Genomic DNA, 21494 nt, shown 5'->3' on the forward strand with positions numbered 1-21494 from the left:
TGGACAAGCACCTAAACATATGCTGGTACAGTTAACTTATTCCTTCACTGTATGTAGCCCTAGACCTGAAACTTCTAGGGTATCCAGAAGAGCATTACCTCTTGTCAGTCAACACAGATTTCTACTTGTATTCAAATACAAGTTTATTCTTCTTTATACTGTTAGATAACCTTGAAATAAAGGAGTAGAGAAAGGAGCTATATTTCAAACCATCCAGTCTGCTCAGTTTCATCATCCCTCACATTAATCTCCCTTGCAGAATCTGAGTCACTAGCCATGTCTTTTGTAGAAAGATGAAGATTCACATTAAAATACTTCAATAGTATTAAAACCAAAAATTATTTTAATATTTTTAGTGTATCAGTATCCCATTTAATTTAGTAATTATGGATTAAATGCAATGTAGATTTCATTTTAGTTTACTACCAAAAGTAGTGGAGGGTCATATGGAGTTGGTGATAACTAAGAGAAAGAACAAAATGTTTTAAGCAATAACTTGAACCACTGAAGTGAACAAAGGGAAAGCAGCTACAATTACCAAGAAAAGTTTAAGCAGCACCATCCAAAAAAATACCTCTCACACTTTACTGTTAAAATAACCATATTCTTCACCACAGTGCAGAAAAAAATACTGCAATGTAAGTCATTATCCTAAGCAAATAGACTCTTGGAGGACAGTGCAGTTTTGAGTTAAAGATTTAACTTCAGATTCAGAATGCACCTCTGCCACTGACGAGATCTAAGAAACAAAATACATGAAAAAGCCTGAATGTGTAGTCAGCAGGAGCTGATAATATGCAGTATTAAGGGAATTAGCTAATTAATTAGCTGAACAACTGTCAATTATTTTCATGAGTCATGAAAAACAGGCTAAGTATCAAAGGATTTCCTAAGATAAGTTTACAGAAATGTTGAGTGGAAGTTATAAAATTGAAAGGGAATGAGAGGGCTCAAACAAATGAATTTCTAACAATTATTAAGACTGAACTGTGATGGGATGCATGAAAGCTTTGCTTCATTTGTTTCAAAGCCTTGCTTGTGGTTTGTTTCATTTATTTCTCAAGGACTCCTGACTTCTCACCGTTTCCTTCGTTCCCTTTATTTTACCTTTAGATAAGACTGGAAGGCTCGTTAGGCTCCCTATGTAAATCACAGATAGCAGACTCAAGGCCTTCAGTGGACACTTGGCTAACTCCTAGAATGAGATAAGGGGGAGTTTAAACAAAGACACAGAGACCCTACTATAGGGAAACGGATTTTTCTGACTTAGGAGAGAAACACCTGGACCTGACTTCAAAGCACATGCTCCAGAAAGAGGGTCAACTAGCCAACACTGTGAAGAAGACTACTTACTTCCTCTCTCAACCACCCAAGACACTCACCCTTTTTTCACTACACATGCCCAGACTATGTAAATGAATTCTGGGAACTCATTATCATAAGACACCCCTTTCCAGGAAATCTAATGAATATGTATGATTTGTGTGTATGTAAACTGATGTCCCTTGCTAATTCTGGAGAGCTCTTATGGTGGAGAATCCCCAGGGCGACCCCAGCGCTGCCAATAAAAGAATTCCTGCTGAACAGTTATAATGGATTCTGACTGTTGTTAATTTCTTTCTTTCAGTTGGCACCCCAGATGGGACCCTCTCTGTCTGGCTCGGGAGTTGCTGAGACAGAGGACTCCCTGGGCACCCCTGGGACTTCTCGGAGGGACTCCACTCCTCACCGGGCTCACTGCGGTCTCTGTTTCAAAATAAAACCCGGAAATGAACCGTATACTTTAAGTAGGGTTTTTTACTAAATTACCTCACTTTTGCTCTAAAAGCTCAAAAATCTCCATTGAAGAGACATTTACATGGCTCAGACACGAACACATGCACATCAAAATCTAGAAAAGTTAAACAGAAATGTAAATATACAAGATTTAGGGCTAGACCCTGTCAGTTAGCCTACGTAAGGCAACTGGATAAGGAAAGTAACATGCTAGTAGACAGCAATAGCAATATGAAATTATTAAAAAGCCAAACTAAAAGCAGACCAGAAAATAGTTTTTATCCTTCAAGAAGCATATGCTATAGCCTATACCCTTGAGCAATTCTGTGAGCTCAAACTGTCATTCTACAAAGGGACTGCACAACTGTAATTACATTTACGAACCTGATATACAGATGTTTTATTCAACACAGCCAAACTCTGATAAGCTTAACGACCAGTACATCTGAAATTCAAGAATAAGTTGCTTTAGATTCAGAAGAAAAGCACAAGAAAAAGTCATGTAATGGCATAATTAGGCTAAGGACTGCAACGGCTTAAGAGAAACATGAAGAACTTGGGGTATTCCAAAATGGTGTTAGCAGATACAGTCAGAAAAAGAAAATCCTGGAGTACAGTCTCCCCAGAGAAACAATGAAAGTCTTGCCACCACTTTAGCAATCATGAATAAGAATGTTGCCACAAAAAAAGCCTGTACTGGCAAGGGTGCAAATATTTTCCATCTCAAATTTCTGGCATCATTTTCTGTCACAAAAGTATTGCCAGGTTTTCTTCATTCCATCATAAGAGAAGCCATCTATTCAATGCAAGTATCAATTTTCTTATCTTTCTTAGAATATGAAGGACTGGTGATAATAGCATATAAAAATATGAGTTTCTATCTGAAACACAGCTTTGAGGATCACAATAAAATATCTTTTAAATTATTTCATGGCAATACCTCATTATTGAAAGTTCTAACACAGAAAAAAAAAAGAATGGTTATTACATTTGATATATGCAGCAAACATTACAGATTATATTATTTTTATTTATATATATATATAGGTTATAATATCTCACAGCATGATAGGATAACCGTACTTTTTTATTATACCTGCTTGCAGTTTTATTAGAGCAAGAGGAAAAGGCCTAAAACAAATACTAGGTAAAGTTTCTTTCTTAGTTCTGATCATTATCTTAGCCAATAAAACGTGACCTTCAAAACGCTCTTAAAAATGAAGAGAACAAATCTGAAAATCCAAAACAATAACACAAAACCCCGATGCTGTCCTACTCCAACTGTACTGACTGATTTTTCCAGAGCACTTCTAACCCAAGCTGATACAATCTGTATGTTCCATGTGGTTGCACAGGATGTGTTGTATAAACGGTTATAGAACAGAACAGAGGAAAAGATCAATTACGCCACTGATCTGTCTTCCGACAGCAAGGATCCCAAATGGAGACGTGTGGGATAGAAAAGCTTCAGTAACCCAATTACAAAATACTATCAGGCTGATGTTAAGTATCCTTTGTTTTACTTATTGTATGTAATCACTGAAGACATCAAGGTTTTCTATACAGAACTGTTAAGAGTTGCTAGTTAATTTTATCAAGTTTCTACAAAACGTTTGTTAATTAGGAAGAGAAGAGGAAGAGCTATAGAGGTTCTTGCTGCTTGTAAAAATCAGCAGAAAATAAGGAATTCATGAAAACACTTTCTTCCCATTCTTTTTAGGACGGAGAAGAGAAAAACATTTAGAATTGCATTTAAAGAATTTAACATTTTCAGGCATGACATCACTGTTATTTCATTTCAAACCCAGGACAGTTATTTTAAAGCTTTAAGCACCGACTGAAAATGCCTCTTCTCTCTCTCTGCTGCAACCGTAGATAAAATGGCAAATTACACAAATGGATATAAACTCTCCACTTAAAATACATCTTTAAACTGGCCTGAAGCCAAATCTATAGACAGGATCAAGTTTCTCTTCAAAGAGTCAATCTTTGCCACATATCAATTTTTAATAAAAGGTTTTAAAGAGGAGTCTATAATTGGTCTAACTGCCAAACATTTTCCTGCGTGCTGTTTCAAAAGCCAAAACATGCAGTGCTCCATACTCTGGAGACCAAAACCAAAATTATCATGATTATAATTAAATTATAATATAAATTATAATTATATAATATAAATTATAATTAAAACCAAAATTATAATGATGAATATAAAGACCAAAAGGGCTGTATATTCAAGTTTAATGTCAAATAGGATTTCAAGAGATAAAGAGAAGATACTTATGTTTTAATTAACATTATTTTGTTGAAATAGTATCAGAGATCCTGAGAGATCAAGAATCTGGCTCTGACACTACATAAGCCATTGCATCTCTACTGAACACTCCTCATCTTTTTTCACCTTTTATTTTTCTCTACTCACCCTACCATGTTTCTCACTATTTCTTTCTCTAAATTAAATATATAGGCAGAACATTGATCAGAAGGAAAGAATGCTGCAGATCATGAAAAACAAAATCAGGAGACAGTGGAGAAACTAACTAATCCCTTTCCATTTCGGAGCAACAGAGGGCAGCAGGCTTTGCTGCATGTTTTATGGGTCCTATCTCTGAAAGGGTGAGAAATGCTACATTTATGGTGAAAAAACACCACGAATTAGACTAGGAAAGGAATTTTAAAGCAGAAGGTACCATTCTGGCTGCAAGGGAAGGAACACAGTAATAATCATCAATAACCTTGAATAAACAAGTTGGGCTTAATATGTAAACCCAAAGGAATACAAGAACACATGGTGCAGAAACAAGAGGATCCTGCCAATATATCCCAGTTAATTTCAGATAAAACAGGAGACAGTATGTTCAGCACTGAAGATTTTCTCAGGAAAATTATCACATTTAATACTTAAAGCCTTAAAAAATACAGTTGCTTCTGTTTATAAGAACAGCAACAAAAAACCAAAAAACCAAACCTGGAAAAACTGTCAAATGCTACCTTTAGCCCCTGCCTAAATGGAGAAAACATGTTCTTATGTCATGATGAGGTCAAGAAATAACAGGCTCAAAAATGTGGGGATTGAGCACACAGAAATTTAGGTTAGATCTTTGGGAAAAAAAAAAAAGAAAATCCTTTTAACAGTAACACACAGGAATAGGATACCTAAGAAAGCTCTAGAGTCACCACCACTAAAGGCTTCTAAGGGCACATTGGGTAGACATTTGTCAGGAACAATAAAAACATGGCTGAGCTTTGGGCTAAAGGATCAGTTAGACTGTCCTTCCAACCTTACCTTAAGCAATTTTTCACAATTTCTGTAACATCTAAACCCAGTTGGAGAAAGGGTGAGACACATAGGGAGGAAAAAGTAAGGAACAGTGGTAGAGATACCAGACTTGAAACACTTCAAAAATACTCAGGGCAAACTAAGACATTACAAGCTTACATTACAAAAGAGTAAGATTACTACAACGGTGTTATACATCATCAGCATCTTTTTTAGTAGATTGAAGCTCAACAAGACACTTCCACTTGAACAAAGCTGATACATTCTTCTACACAGATAGCTTCCCTGTGTCAATTTAGCAGTAATGACAAAGTTATCCACAGAAAAACAGCTCCTTCAACTGCTTATCAGTGACTTAACTAAGCTGCTGAACCATCCACCTGAAAGCTCAAAAATAAACTTTACCCTCTATGATAAGTGGTTTTAATACTGCAAAACCAACATTCTCCTTCTACACATTTCAGTAAAATAAAAAAAAAAATCTTATTTACCTATATAAATTGCCCATGTGAAGCAATTTATAATAAAAACCAAGCAGTATATTTCAAAGTGTAATATTCTCATTCTGATTACTTTCAAATTTCAATAGTTTTACCTCCTTAGAACTCCTGTAAGATATATAAAAAGCATCAAAAGATTGGGAACCTGTTTTACGGAAAACACATGTATGTAAATGCAAATATACTACGTCAGACACTGTGGAAACAGCCTATTATTTTCTCCCATCATGAATATAATTTCAAAGAGAACAGTCCTTCTTCAGTTACTTGTTGCTGTTTCCATAACCAGGAACTCATTTTTACTCCAGTTTATTTAAAGGTACTGTTCAGCACCAGAATTAAATCATAAAAGCAGTCTTTTCAAACCTAGTTAGCTAGTGTGAGCCATGGCAGAAAGTTAAGGTATTGCTCTTCATCTAATTTCCAAATTATTCCATTTTATCTGTGGTCATTTGAAGACAGTCCAACATTTTCTATTTATTTCAGTGGTGAAGGTTGTCATGGGTGTCCACAATCCAGAAAAGTTAACTGCAGGATTAAAGAGAAGCAATAGAAATATTTGCATACTTACATATTCATACAGCCATTCGAGAAATAACTTCTGTGACACCAGATGACTAATTATCAACGAATTCAAATCTATTCCCTAATAGTTCTTTAAACTTTTACAAATTTAATGAACGTTAAGATGGACCTCAGCGCTTTTCATTTTTTATTTTACTGTATAGGACAATGTCTTTTAGCAATTGAAGAACTTACATATTTTATACTCTAAATACAGCTATAACATAGTATTTCACAATTGACACAGAAAATTATGGCAATGTTTTCTAGTTTCCTCATTCCTTTTTCTCTTCTAATAGTAAGTCCTTCAAAAACATATAATACCTTAATAGGTAAAGTCATTATTTCCATCTTCCATGCTCATACAACGGATCCACACACCTCTAATTATTCAGACTTTATGCATACTTTTCTATGTAGTCAATGCTTTAAAAGGAAAAAAAATAAAAAAAATCATTGCCTTCATCAAAGATCCCTTCCTTGCTTAAGCTCCAGTTCCAACATCTCAAGTTCTTTTTATTTTCAAGTATTTCGTCTTCAAGTACTTTTCAACTACTGAAGGTTTTCAAAAAGTTGATTGGGAAAGAAGTTTCCTCTCTCTCATCCTTAAGCCCTCTTTCCAGACAACCTCACCAGCAAAGACACACACAACAGAAGCAGGAAAGAAGAATCTGAGACATGACTTCTTTTTATCTCACGAGATCTCACCATACTACGCTAACTTCCCTCTTGCAATATTCATTTTCAAACAATTCACTCTATGTTCAACCGTTTCTCAAAACTCCATAAAAACTATGGCAATCTTACCACTCCTTGTATAGAAAAACTTAGGTTCACTTTACATATTTAACTTCCATCATCTTTGCCTTTTACCACTGTGCTTCTGGACAGTATTGTGAACAGGAATCTCCCACAGCACAAGATCCCACGCTCTTTCAATTTATAGAAGCTTTCCTCAGAACAGTCCTAAAAAGTTTCTAAAATTTCCAAACTGCTTACTGTAAGAAAGTTCAAGTTTCATTTTTCACATACAGGTCGTTTTCCCCCATATATACTGGGCAAACTACTACAACTTTCAACATGAGGTTAGCAGGGCAAGAAAAGGGGCCAGACTTGACCTTCAACATATACAATACAGACACACAGAAAATTATATTAATAATATAAAACCCTGAAAACCACCAAGTTACACTTTCTTTTTAAGCTTGCATTTGAAGCGAAGCAAGCACTTACAACGTTCCACTAGTTTCTCTAAAGATGAAGTTGTGGATACAGTATGTCTACATAAAACCCGTAAGTGGTTTTAAGTCTGTAGGAGCAGTATTTAGTCCATTGACTTAACAGAAAAATATTAAACAGGAATGAAGAACGGAGATAAAAAGATACAGAAGACTGAGAAGTGTTTGTTAAACAATGAAAACAGTTAAAAAAGAAAAAACCCAAATAACAAGCTTTACAGTGGAGAAATACTAGCTTGAACTGTACTACCAAATGGCGAGGCAAAAAATATCCATTTCAATCCTGTCATGTACCACCTCTGCAGTAGGACTGGGAAACTTTATGGAAAGTAATTGTAGATGTCCCTTTTAATTTGCCATTATTTACTTGTTAGGAAAGGATTCCATTTAAAAATAAAGATTATTTCAGCTATCTTGGTAGCACAGCTGGCACTCCACTTGAACGCGTCAACAAAAGTTGCAGTGACAGCACATCACAGCAAGAGAGAGTAATCAGGAGTGTCAAATATTAAACACATTTTATTAAAAAAAAAAAAATAACGTCAAAGTTTTGAAAAGAAGTTAATTATAGCAGCAGAAGATCAACACGTTACTGCCTACTCTTTCCAGAAAGAGGGGAAGAGAGAATGATAAGACTGAAGGTTGTTTTTCACACCGATGCCTGAGGGATTTATCTGAATGATCAGGCTCTTATTTAACTTGATAAGACCACAAAGTCAGCCACTATTTAGATATTTAAATAACAATTTTACTTACTAAATTTGGCCTTTTAGAATCACAGAATATCCTGAGTTGGAAGTGACCCATGAGGATCATCGAGTCCAACTCCTGACTCTACACACGGCAACCTAAAAGTTAAACCATATACCTAAGAGCATTGTCCAAACACTTCTTGAATACTGACAGGCTTGGGGCCATAACCACTTGCCTTGGGAGCTTGTTCCAGTGCTTGACCACCACTTCAGTGAAGAACTTCTTTTCCTAATAGCCAATCCAAGCTTCCCCTAAGGCAGCTTTAGGCCATTTCCTCGAGTCATGTCACTGGACACCAGAAGGAAGACATGAGCACTTCCCTCTTTGCTCCTTCCTATTTTACTTCTTTGGCCGATAAGCTTTAGGAACCTACATAGTTCTTTAAAGAAAAACAAACAAAAGTTGAACCATCCCTCACTTTGAGCAGATAGTTCCAGGAAAGAATCTGTTACCAAAATTGTTCTTTCCCTCTCCTCCACCACCGCAAAGTGCCAAGTCCTCTGGCAACACTAACAACAGAAAACAGACATAAAAAAAAAAAAGAAAAAAAAAACTCTACAGTTTGGTGAAAAGCTATCTCCTCCCCTAAATGAAGTTACAGAGAAACTGTAAAGAGACTCTACTGGTTGGCCTAGCACTGGATATAAGAGAACCTGGCCTGAAATCGAGGGCAAGCTAGGGAGAGAAGTGTAGCAAGCTCAAATGGCACTGAAGACCGAAAAAGGCAAATATTTACACTACATATTCCTGCACATTTCCCTGTTTAAATACAACCATTGCTTAAGACAGACGCTACTGAAACGGAATTAAAACTGCTCATTTCGCTACGTCCGTCTTACCCAGAAGACACGTTGAAAGAGTATCAGCACCTACATCACCACACACACACACCCCTGCTGCCACAGCTTCAGTGTTAATTTATCAACTCCGGGCATCTCTTTTAGTTGGCACCACAAACACGGGGTTTAACCTCATTCTCCTGAGGGCTCGCTGCAAGTCAGTGCTCCTCACCCTCGGCTGGCTGCTGAGGCACCCGAGGCCCACCCCGGCGTCCAGCCGAGCACACGACGGCGGCCCTCGCCTTTATTTGCTCAAACCCAGGGAGTTAAAGGCCCACAGCCACGGCTGGCGCCCGCCGGGGCTGGCACATCACGGTAGGGACCGCGAACCCTGCGCTGCGCGCTAGCGGCGCCGGCTCCCGACTGCCCTGGAGACGCCGGCGGCGGCAGCCCGCCATCTTCCGCGGGGCGGGGGGAGCGGCTGCCCGGCGCCCTCCGCCCCGTAGGCGCCCCCCTCAGGGCTGGGGCGGGAGAGGAGCCGGCGGAGCGGGAGGGGGGCGGCCCCGGGCCGCGGGGGAGGCAGGGCGAGGGGCGCCGGGCGGAGGCGGCGGGCGCTGACGAGCGGGAGGCTGCGCGGCAGGGCAGCCCCAGCCCCTCAGCCGGGCGCGACGGCGAAAGAAGCGAATAGTTTCTACCTCCTTCTTTTTCTGTCCTCCCCCGAGCTGGCCGCAGAGGAGGAGGAGCAGCAGCAAGAGGAGGAGGAGGCGGCAGCTCCCAGCCGGCAGGTGCAGCAGCAGCCGCCGCGGCGGCGCCCCGGCACGCGGCGCCATGTTCCCCCCGCCGCCCGGCCGCTGCCCTCCGCCGGCGAGCACCTGCGGCACGGCCGCCCGCCCCCTCCGCGCTGATTGGGCTCGGGCTCGGGCCCCGGCCAATCGCATCGCCCCGCGGCGCGGTGGCTCATGGGAGATGGAGTTTATCCCCCGCCCGCCGCCCCGCGTGCCCGCTGAGGCGCTCCGACGCCATTGCAGCGGCGGGTCTCGGCCGAGGGCCCTTCCCCGGGGTGGGGCGCCCCCACCTCGGGCCTACGGGCGGGTGATGCAGGGATGAAGGCTTGCTGCCGGCTTTATCGGGGGCAGTGTGTTGTCCTGAGGCTGTGGCCCCAGAAGCCGTGGTGGTCCTCAGCGCAGCGGTGGGTATTCCAGCCCACCCGGGGTTGGGGGGAGCCACTTTACCCGCAGCTCCAGATTCCCTGCCACAGCCACCTGAAGCACAAAGTGCAGTCGTGATCAAGACTAGAATAAAGAAAACCGAAGGCCCTTCTCTTCTGCACATTGGCATGCATACACTTTTCAGATTTCGCTATGCGCGCAGCCTTCTTTGCAGAAAGCAATATTAATGTAATACACTAATACAATTAATTTGAATTTCATTCACAGAGCGTTAACCATGCAGCTTTAATTTGATTCTCGTTCACGGTACAATCTTCAAATCAGTGAGTGTGCATTTATTTCGATGAAGCTGCACACTGCACAGTCTAGGTAATGTTAAATTAATGAGTGTATACTTATTTTTTCTACTTTTTTTTTCCTAGAAGTCCAAGATAGTAGAGACAGAAAGAGTGCAGGAGCAGGCGATTGAGTGAAAGTGCCTAAACAGCAAATGAAAACAGGTAGGGGAACAAGCAGCTGCCCAGTGTGTGGCTCTGGAGACAAGGACTGCAATGAAGCTTGCCTAGGGGAGAGTGAAATGAGGAGCAGCTGACATAAACATGGCAAACAAACATCAGATTAGCTCAAATCAGACCTTGCTATCGAGAAACACTTAAAAAAACTTAAAAGAGTGAAGATTATTGGATGAGGGGAAATCAGTAGACTAAGGAAAAAAAAAAGTGAAGCATTTTAGTAACACTTTAAGAATTAGTTATTCTTACCTCACGTACATACTTTGTTAGCTTTTTTCCCCTTGTATTAAGAATATTCTTTGTATGCTATTTAATTTGTATTCATGAGTGAGGAAAATGAACTCTCACAGAACCAGAAAGTTTAAGAGAATTATCCAAAGGTTTATAGGTGGAACTCAAGCCAGCATTTTTTTCTTTTTAAGTAATCCCCTTAAATTTAAATATGACCTCTGTTACAGCCAATCTAGTCCTGACAGAAGAGAGTTAGACAGCCATATTCAGCCATATAAAAAAAATGTTACTCCTCTGGTTGTCAGGTATCCTCTGCTACTTCTTTGAGTCACCATTATTTTTATTTAGGGTATTTTTGTTGGACTTTTTTTTAATTAGAAAAAATTTCTGCAAAACCTCAACATTTTCTGCAGGAGTACAGTATTACATTCTCTAAAGCTACACACTCATTCAGCAGTGTGGTTTTTGTTTTTAATCAAATCCATCACTGGAATATTTAGTTAAGATAGCAGACTGAGAAAAATGTCACATGAGGCTTATATGCTACAGCTTCGTGGAAAAAGGAATTACACTTGTTAAGTATAATTTAATATTGAACTGACCTGAAATGAAGCAGTTTGGTTCTTTTATTAATCTATGAGGAAACATCTTAGCTCTGGGAATGCTTATGTGTGTCCTTAAAACTAATGATGCTAAAATATTTTGATGTTTCTTAATTAAAATTTCAAGATATAAAAAAAAAGTGAATTTTATTATGATTTGGTGATCGAAATAAATAATGCATCAGAACTTTCTGCAAAAAATTCAGACTTCTGTTATAATTCCTATGTCTGAAATTTGTAGAGATAATAGGCTTGGAAAGTGATCTGTATTAGGATAATGCTGTTCTTCAGAAGATGGGTGATGTGTGTAGGTTATGATACAGACAAAGTGTCAAAGGCAGTAGCAAGGGCTACTTCCAAGAGAAAAGATTACAAACTTCTGGAAAAACACAGTTTCTTGAGGACAATTTTTTACTACTTTTATATGGTCATTTAACAGTCACAGGTCAGAAGTTGCAAACTTTAATGTTGAAAGATGGATTTACTCCTACAATCAAATGGAAAGATATCTTCTCTTCTGGCTTTCAGCTGTCAGCCTTCAGAGAGCTCTTTTTCATTCATGCCTCATTGATTTCTTTTTAACCAATGAGCTACATCACATCCAAGTCAGGTCTGAAGGCTGGTGTACTGAGTTACGTTTTTTCTTTCTCCTATTAAAGGTGAAGTGTGCAAAACAAAACTTAAGAGTTGCTAGGAGATGCTGCCTCCCAGAGAGGCAAGTTGCCATTAATCAATTGCTGTCGTTAATAGGACTATTACCTCTCACAGATGTGCTTTTCAAGATACTGAGGCTCTTGGGTTTTGGCATCCCGCAGATCCTAATGCATGCCATTAGAAAAAATCTGCTGATGGTATATGGTTGGCAGTTGCTGATTCTTGTTCTAGACTTTGTTTACTCTGAGTAAAGAAGATAAAACTACCTAGCTACCTGTCAGCCATCCAAGCTTACCAGTTTACAGAGTGAACTATTACATTCCTTTTTTTTTTTTTTTTTTTTTTTTTCCCTAAACAAAGGAAGGCAACAGTGGGACAGGCTGGTAATACTGAAAATGCCTTCTAAAACTGAAACCACGTTAGCAGTTTTTTCATAATCTTTTCTTTCTGAACAAGGCACCGATCCTTTCCTCAAGAAGAAATCTATAGTACTTGTCAGAAAGCACACTGTGTTAGCTGTTCCTCATAAATTTTATTAGCATGCTTTATACCCCTTATATAAAAGATGAGTGCTATGAAACCAGATTGACTACAAAACCTCATACCATCTTCACTTTGGTATTTTTCAGTACATTTAATTTTTAGTAAGCTTCTTATTTATGTATGCAATTCAAGTGATGTAAATTTTTCTATTATTGTCCTATTCAACTGCCTTCAGCTAAGATTCCAATAAATATTATATAAAAAATTGCTAGATGGAATTGAACAACAAAATAATTTACATCTACACCAACACACCATACATTTAAATTTATTTTTGTTTTCAAACTTTCTTTTTGCTTTGTTCATAAATTAATTTAATATTATTATGATGCATGGAGGTCATGTTATCTTGGATAAACAGACTTACATACAGAATAGAATAATCCATATATTCAGGAAAACCAAAACAGCAATATAAACATAACCAAGAATTTTCTTAGTACATATTTAAAGATATAAATATATATGTAGATGTATATAAGTCTATATCAGCAATGGCTGTTCTTATATTTCAGAGCAAGACCAAAGCTCAGTTTGCGTTGCTGATTTGTCTAATTTTGCACCCATACTGATAAAACACAAGCAGCTATGATTAAGGATCCTGACCCTTGTTATCAACTTTCAGGCTGTTACAGTGCAGCTGTAGGAGAGGGAGGTGGGCATATAAACAACAGGAATTACATTTAATCTTCCTGGGATTGGGCAAACCATCAGGCACTAAGAGACACTGTGCCAGTATCTCTTGGGACTCAGAAAGAAACATTTAATAAAGAAATGAGGAGGCTGGAAAAAATGTGACAGGCAGGTAAGTAACACATAGTGCTGGGAAGTTAATACACACAATTAAAATTTGTAAGCAGACAGAGCTTTTATCTATCGAGAAAGTATCAGTGCAGTGTGCTTATCTCTTTCTCTGTGCGGATGTGCACTTAAAGACTAAACTAGGAAAAGAATTTATTATTATGAATAAAGGTATGATCAGATCTTTGTGTTCATAGTTGTATTTTGAGTGGATTCAGATTTAGATCAGTTTCTTAGCCTTGTTACAAACCTAGTTTTGGTTTGGTTGTTTAACATGGCTTTGGCTGATCTTATTCTAAACAGTATTTTATCTGTAAGCAGTGGTGTATCATCTGTAATATCATATAAATATTTTTAACCTTGAAGAAAAATAGACATACATCTGCAACATTGGATTGTGAAAACTTGAGTTAGGAAAGTGAAAAAAATGTTTCAGTTCCCCAGTGAACAGCAAAATGATTTGCAAATAATGAATATGGTTTTTAACTACTCTGTAATAACTGCCAGTTCATACAGTTTTCCAATTAATTTAAAATTTACATTTTATCTTTTAGAAGTTTGCATTTTCAATAGCTTAAAGGGGTTAGAAGGATGGTGAAGCTATGTACTTGATTAGCGGTCAGTTCTTGCTCATGAACATCTGGACTAAAAACCTTTTGGAAGTTTTCCATTGTTGGCAAATAGTGGCAAAACTATGCCAATGGTCACCTGTATTTCTTAAGAGAGTATCACCATAACCCAGCCCCCTCTCAACAGCTATGCTAATTTTGCATGAAAACTCCAAGTTTGGCATTTGATTATAAAAAAGGATGTGAAATTGCTCATGTATTTTAATAGCTCACTCCAGAATCAAGAGTGAAGTAAATATTTGATATCAATCATAGAATATCCTGAGTTGGAAGGGACCCATGATGATCATCGAGTCCAACTCCTGACTCTACACAGGACAACCTGAAAGTTAAACCATATACCTAAAAGCATCGTCCAAATGCTTCTTAAAAACCAACAGGCATAACATGAATGTCAAAGTGATCCTGCCAGGGATATAGGGTAAATTAATGTCACCTAATTCTGTTTGAATTAATTTTTTTAAAACTATCCAAAGATACCAGCTATTTTAGATAACTTTTGAGGGGGATCAGATGAATCACTCCTTGAGAGTGCTTATTTTCATTAATAGTATAGGCAGTTTATTTCAGAGTAGACATCAAACTGTTGATAGGAGTTGGGACAAATGGACACCATTTGCGGAAATATAATCAATAAATTTAATGCTTTGGGTGAATGAATGGAAAGTGGTCTGCATTTTGAAGTACATTTACTAGCATTACTTCCCTGAAAACCCTGAACCTTGCATTTCCTAATGGTTTCCTAGAATAGGAGCTTTCTCTTGCCACACAAAGTCTGGTTTTTGATTTCTGGAGATAAAACAGTAAATATATAGTTGGTATAGGACCTGTGAGGAAGACAGGAATATATTGAGGGACAAAGTGCACAAAACTTCTAAAAATTTATAGTATTGAAAAATTATAGTCCAAGTTTCAATCATTGTCTTGGTAACTGTCATGGTGGATGCTAAATTAGGGATGTGGCACAGCACACCAAGCTCACAGGTCATTTTTTGCTATGCCTTAAGGATCGTCAAAATTAAGGACATGTAAAATACTTACTAGTCTTAGGTATGAATATTTCATTAACAAGTGAAAAGAGGAGTGTGAAAAAATCCCAAGTCAAGCAGCACAGGTGATTATTTCAGTAACAATCTCCAACATGTCTCCCTGTGGAAAGGTTTAAATAAAAATGACACCTTTAAGAATGCTAGTTATTTCTTCTCTAGGAAAGTTAAGACAGATGTACATCATTTCCACATCAATAACGAGTCTTTTTATTGCACAGAATCAGGTCTGACCCATTCCAATAATAATTGCAATAGACTACTGAAATGCTATTTTACTTGAAGATACTAATTTTTCCTGTTAAACACCAGTTCAGACTGTGAACTTTTACTAGAAAAACAAATTGATGTTGATTAGTCAAAAGAATATAATGTAAGGAATACTGACTATTGTTTAGTTTATTGTGGATAATCAAAACAATTTTTAATGGGTAAAGGTGGCAAGACTATCAGATGAAACTAACAATGTCTTTAGTGTCTTTAGATAAGCCATTACAAAGTTAATCAGCTGCAATAGCAACATTTCAGTTATAAATAATCTTTTAAGGAATGATATTAGGAGAGAATTAACATGCATTCACCTAAGTGTAAGCTTAGGTGAACTTTGAGAGCACACAAAATTTTCATTGCCCCTCTTTGGTACTCACCACTTTCAGACTTTTTTGTGTGAGTATAAAAACTCCAATTTTCCCTAGGAGCCAGGGGAGGGGGCAGCAGAACTGACATCCTGGACTTCCAAAGGGCTGACTTTGTCTTCTTTAGGCACCTGCCTGAAAGGATCCCTTGGGAGACTCTCCTGAAGGGTATAGGGGTCCAGGAAGGCTGGGCGCTCTTTAAGAAGGAAGTGTTAATGGCTCAGGAGCAGGCGGTCCCCAGGTGCTGTAAGAGAACCTGGCACTGGGGAAGACCACCCTGGCTGAACAGGGAGCTTTGGCTACAACTCAAGGAGAAGAGGAGAGTTTACAGCCTTTGGAAGAAGGGGCTAGTGACTCACAGTGATTACAAAGATGCTGTGAGGCTATGCAGGTTGGAAATCAGGAGGTCTAAAGCCCAGCTAGAAATTAATCTGGCTTCAGCAATCAAGGATAACAAGAAATGTTTCTATATGTGAGCAGCAAAAGAAAGACCAGGGAGAGCCTCCATCCCTTCCTAGACGCAGGAGAAAACATGGTGATAAGTGATGAGGAGAAGGCTGAGGTCCTTAATGCCTTCTGTGCCTCAGTCTTTAATAACCAGACTAGTTGTACTGAGGGAATCCAGCCTCCTCAACCAGAAGACAGAGACTGGCAGAACGACCCCCCTGCAATCCAGGAGGAGATGGTCAGTGACCTGCTGCATCACACGGACACACACAAGTCTATGGGACAGGATGGGATACACCCGAGGGTGCTGAAGGAGCTGGCTGGGTGCTCCCCAGGCCGCTTTCCATCATCTACCAGCAGTCCTGGCTGACCGGGGAGGTCCCGACAGATTGGAAATTGGCCAGTGTGACACCCATCTATAAGAAGGGTCAGAAGGATGATCTGGGAAATTACAGGCCTGTCAGCTTGACTTTGGTGCCCGGGAATCTGATGGAGCAGCTCATCCTGAGTGCCATCACACAGCACAGGCGGGACAACCAGACGCTCAGGCCCAGTCAGCATGGGTTTATGAAAGGCAGGTCCTGCCTGACAAACCTGATCTCCTTCTACGACAGGGCGACCTGCTTATTGGATGAGGGAAAGGCTGTGCATGTTGTGTACCTTGACTTTAGCAAGGCCTTTGACACCGTTTCCCACAGCATTCTCCTGGCAAAACTGGCTGCTCGAGGCTTGGACGATCACACGCTTTGCTGAGTAAAGAACTGTCTGGCTGGCCGGGCCCAGAGAGTTGTGGTGAGCGGAGTTAAATCCAGCTGGCGGCCGGTCACGAGTGGTGTCCCCCAGGGCTGGGTGTTGGGGCCACTCCTGTTTAACATCTTTACTGATGATCTGGACGAGGGGATCGAGTGCCCCCTCAGTCAGTTTGCAGATGACACCCAGTTGGGTGGGAGTGTTGATCTGCTCGAGGGCAGGGAGGCTCTGCAGAGAGACCTGGCCAGGCTGGAGCCATGGGCTGAGCCCAACTGGGGGAGTTTCACTGAGGGCAAATGCCGGGGGCTGCCCTTGGGCCACAACAACCCCCAGCAGGGCTACAGGCCTGGGGAGGAGTGGATGGAGAGCTGCCAGTCAGAGAGGGACCTGGGGGGTGATTGACAGCCGGCTGAACAGGAGCCAGCAGTGTGCCCAGGGGGCCAAGAAGGCCAATGGCATCCTGGCTTGTGTCAGCACTGGCGTGGCCAGCAGGGACAGGGAAGGGATCTGAGCCCTGGGCTCGGCACTGGGGAGGCCGCCCCTCGATTCCTGTGTTCAGTTTTGGGCCCCTCACCCCAAAAAGGCCATTGAATGACTCGAGCGTGGCCAGAGAAGGGCAACGGAGCTGGGGCAGGGTCTGGAGCACAGGTCGTACGGGGAGCGGCTGGGGGAACTGGGGGGGTTCAGTCTGGAGAAGAGGAGGCTGAGGGGAGACCTCATCCCCTCTACAGCTGCCTGAAAGGAGGGTGCAGAGAGCTGGGGATGAGCCTCTTTAACCAAGTCATAAGTGATAGGACTAGAGTTAATGGCCTCAAGTTGTACCAGGGAAGGTTTAGACTGGATATTAGGAAGCATTTCTTCACAGAACGGGTTGTTAGGGGTTGGAATGAGCTGCTCAGGGAGGTGGTGGAGTCCCCATCCCTCGAGGGGTTTAAGAGTCAGGTCGACATAGCGCTGAGGGATCTGGTGTAGTTGGGAACTGTCAGTATTAGCTTAATGATTGGACTGGATGATCTTCAGGGTCTTTTCCAATGTAGATGATTCTGTGATTCTATAGAGTGTGTGATGAATGAAAATATGATAAATGGTCCTAGGCTCAGTTTATGAGAGATGGCTAGACCATGGATGGATAAGCAATGTTTGAACCTCTTTAAGATCCTAGAAAAAAAAAACCCTAAAGTTCTTCAAAGAGGAAGCAGGACTCTGTAAGAAACTCCTCTGTGCTGTTTATTGTTTTAACCAAAACAGTAAATTTAACTAAAACAGTAAGTTCCAGTTTTCAATAGCTCTTGCTGAGATCTAGAAAGATCAATGGTTCTAGAAAGACAAAACCAAAACATGGTAACTTAAAGTGTTTCTCTCCAGCATAACAAAAACAGACATGTGTATTTCAATAGAGATTGATAGCATATGAGATTTCCAGAGAAAAAGGATTTTGTAAGTTTAACTATCTTAAATATTTTACTTAATAAAGTAAGCAACAACATAAATATGTAAATTATGATATTCATCAAGCATATGATGATAATTAAAAAAATATGTTATTAAGCAAAGTTAATGGAAACATTTTAATGACCTATAATAATCAGAATAAAATATTATAATTTTCTTAATGACATCTTGTGCATCCCTGTGGGTATTTATTCCTCACAGAAAGCAATTCTAACTTACTGTGGATAGAAAATGACACTGAATTTTCTAGGCTTCTCACTATTATTACTTTTAATACTAATGTTCCTGAAATATCACATATTTTAAACTACTGGTATGTCTTCTACTTCATATTTAATATGGAGAGATTTTTGCTGATACCTGTTTATTTCCTGAAAACCCTCATCAGTTCCACTAGAGACAGCCCTTAGTCACCCTCTTGAAAGTCTTCAGGAGAGATTCTCCAAATGAGAAGACTAGTAGATGATACTGTTGGGATGGCAGCTCAGTTTACAGGCTATGAATGTCTCCCAGTAGCACTTCGTCTTTATAATTCTGAAATAATTTCATCATTCTTTGAATGCAGCAAGCTATTTCATAATCATACTAAGAAAAATATTTTCTCCACTGAACACATCTTTAAAACTATCACAAGGCAGTCTTCTTCCCTACATATACATATTTTTTTAACATTTCATTTACATGTAGTTTAAAGCTTACCTATATGGCTGTATTAGAGGCAAGAGAGGGAAGACAGTATCGGAAGTCTAGTGGGCGGTGAGAAGAATCTCCCTTCATTTTGCTTTCCCTGCTAGTCTGTGAAGACATGGGACTGATGGACAAGTTTTTCACTACATCCTCCTGTTTCCCTAGTATGGGTTGAAATGACATCTTAAAGAATGAAAATGATACTACCCATAAGAACTGCCAACGTGCATCTTGTGAACTTCATAGAATTAATATTTCCCTCCCTAACGTGAGGGCTAGCATGCCTCCATAAGCTATGTATATTGAGAGTTTCAAGAGCCACGACTGCCAGTCATGCATCATCTCTCTTGCGGTTAGCGGGTAAAGGCAACCTCTCACCTCACCCTTTCCCCTTTCATATACTCTTTGACCTCTTACAGTAAATTGTAAAGCATCCATCTCCACCAGCTTATTATAAACATCACACACATTATCCTATATAATGATTCAGATGTTATCTGTGGCGCTGCGACCCAGTACCTGATGCTGTTATGGTTAAGACCATTGCTGAAGCAGAGCTCAAATGCTTGCATGATTAAGCAAAGTCTGCCAGATGTGATATTTAATAGGTTCTTAGTCCTGTGAGCTTTGTTACAGCTGCTGCCACTAATAGAATCGGCTTCACAACATGGGAGGAAACCCTTGTCCTTTTGAAGCTTCATTCTGCATCCTCTTGCATTTTTTAAAAATTATAATTTACATTAATTTATTAATCTTGGGTATCATGGTCTAATAACAGTAAATGAAAGCCAAAACATAAGAACAAATTTAGGAAACAGTTACAAGATAGAAAACCAGCAATTACGTGTGACCTAGGGGTTATGTTACTAACTCACACAATATGACCACTCATTGCCACGCAGTAGCCATGTAGTGGTTCTCTAACACAGTTCTTCCATGCGTAAGCAGAAAAATATAAAACTGAATTAGAAGAACGTTAGTTTTTCTGTAGCAGCGAGTGAGACCAAAATTGGAACATTAAATCTACATATAGTACCTACACTTCATGAAATGCAGTTAAAACCAGAATAATGTATAAAGGCTAATTATTCGCAAGATTAATGCAAGCTCTAGCTTATCTTACAGTAAAGACTGAGGAAGTTTAAACTATTTAATTCCAAGGAAGAATACAGCATAAAATGGTTACAGTCAACAGATATATGCGTAAAGACATCTGACAGTAGCGCTTTAATATATATGAAAAAGACGTTAGCAAGAATCAGTGATTAGAAACTGAAGTTAAATTCGTTCAAACAAGTAAGGTGCAAAATGTCAACAATATTAGCAGTGTGTTCTTTGAAAAGCTTCTCTAGATATTCTCTATCACTTGAAATCAAGACTGAGTGCCATTCTTACAGATATATTGTAGTCTAAAGTTACAGCTTATTTCAGGAGTGTCCAAATGAAATTCAGTGGCCTCTTTCACATAACCAAAAGCATGTTTATGATTACTCTTTGCATTTATAAATCTGTGTGATATTTTAATACAATGGGTTACCTTGAGTTTTGTTTTGTTTCCTTAATGGATATTTTCAGTTTTCTTTTCAAAGCTCTTAACCTTCAAACACTGAAAAATTTGCAGCTTTTTAAGAAAAAGTCAACAGTAAAGAAGCTGAAATGATGTCTTTCAGCTCAAGGACATCTATGGAAATTAAAATTACTTGCTTGATTTTATTTGTAAAAACTGTGTGAAATATTACATCAAAACAAATTATTCTTGACACCAACATAATCAGAAATATGTAAAAATGATTGATTAAGCGAGAGATGTCAGACTTGTTTTGTTTCACTCAGATTGTAGTCATAATTTTCTAAAATTTGCCTCAATCTACAAAATTTCTTAGATCTGTTTGTTCACCAAGTACTACTTAGAGGTTTCTTGCCAGCAATTGAAGATTACATGTACTGTGGTATATGTGGATTCCGGAGGACAGAATGTGTGGTAAAACAAATTTTATTCAGATGATCTAGAAGAAACAGAACTTCAGGAAGGAACAACTTCTGTTCCTTCATTTTCCAAAACTTGGTCAATCCCATTTAGGTTGGAAAAGACCCTTAAGATCGTTGAGTCCAACCATAAACCTAACACTGCCAAGTCCACCACTGAACCATGTCCCAAAGTACCACTTCTGCGTGTCTTTTAAATACCTCCAGGGATGGCGACTCAACTACTGCCCTGTGCAGCCTGTTCCAATGCTTGATAACCTTTCCAGTGAAGAAATTTTTCTTAATTTCCAATGCAAACCTCCTCTGGCACAACTTGAGGTCATTTCCTCTTGTCCTATTACTTGTTACTTGAGAGAAGAGACCAACACCCACCTTGCTACAACCTCCTTTTAGGTAGTTGTAGAGAGCAATAAGATAGACTTGCTGTGATTTGGGTGTGATCACCAATCCTACAGAATCAATA

At 39.4% G+C, this 21494-nt stretch overlaps 1 protein-coding gene across 1 annotated transcript in view; it reads right to left on the reverse strand.

Annotated features, from left to right (window-relative positions):
• TUSC3 (tumor suppressor candidate 3) overlaps positions 1-9694 on the reverse strand; it is a 142795-nt gene extending 133101 nt beyond the window's left edge. Inside the window, exon 1 of the mRNA XM_074904116.1 lies at positions 9583-9694. The gene's annotated coding sequence lies outside the window, so the exon portion shown is untranslated. The remainder of the gene's footprint in view (positions 1-9582) is intronic.
• Between the last annotated feature and the right edge of the window lie 11800 nt (positions 9695-21494).

The sequence above is a fragment of the Athene noctua genome, chromosome 4 (genome assembly GCF_965140245.1).
Source record: "Athene noctua chromosome 4, bAthNoc1.hap1.1, whole genome shotgun sequence".
In the NCBI taxonomy this organism is placed as follows: domain Eukaryota; kingdom Metazoa; phylum Chordata; class Aves; order Strigiformes; family Strigidae; genus Athene; species Athene noctua.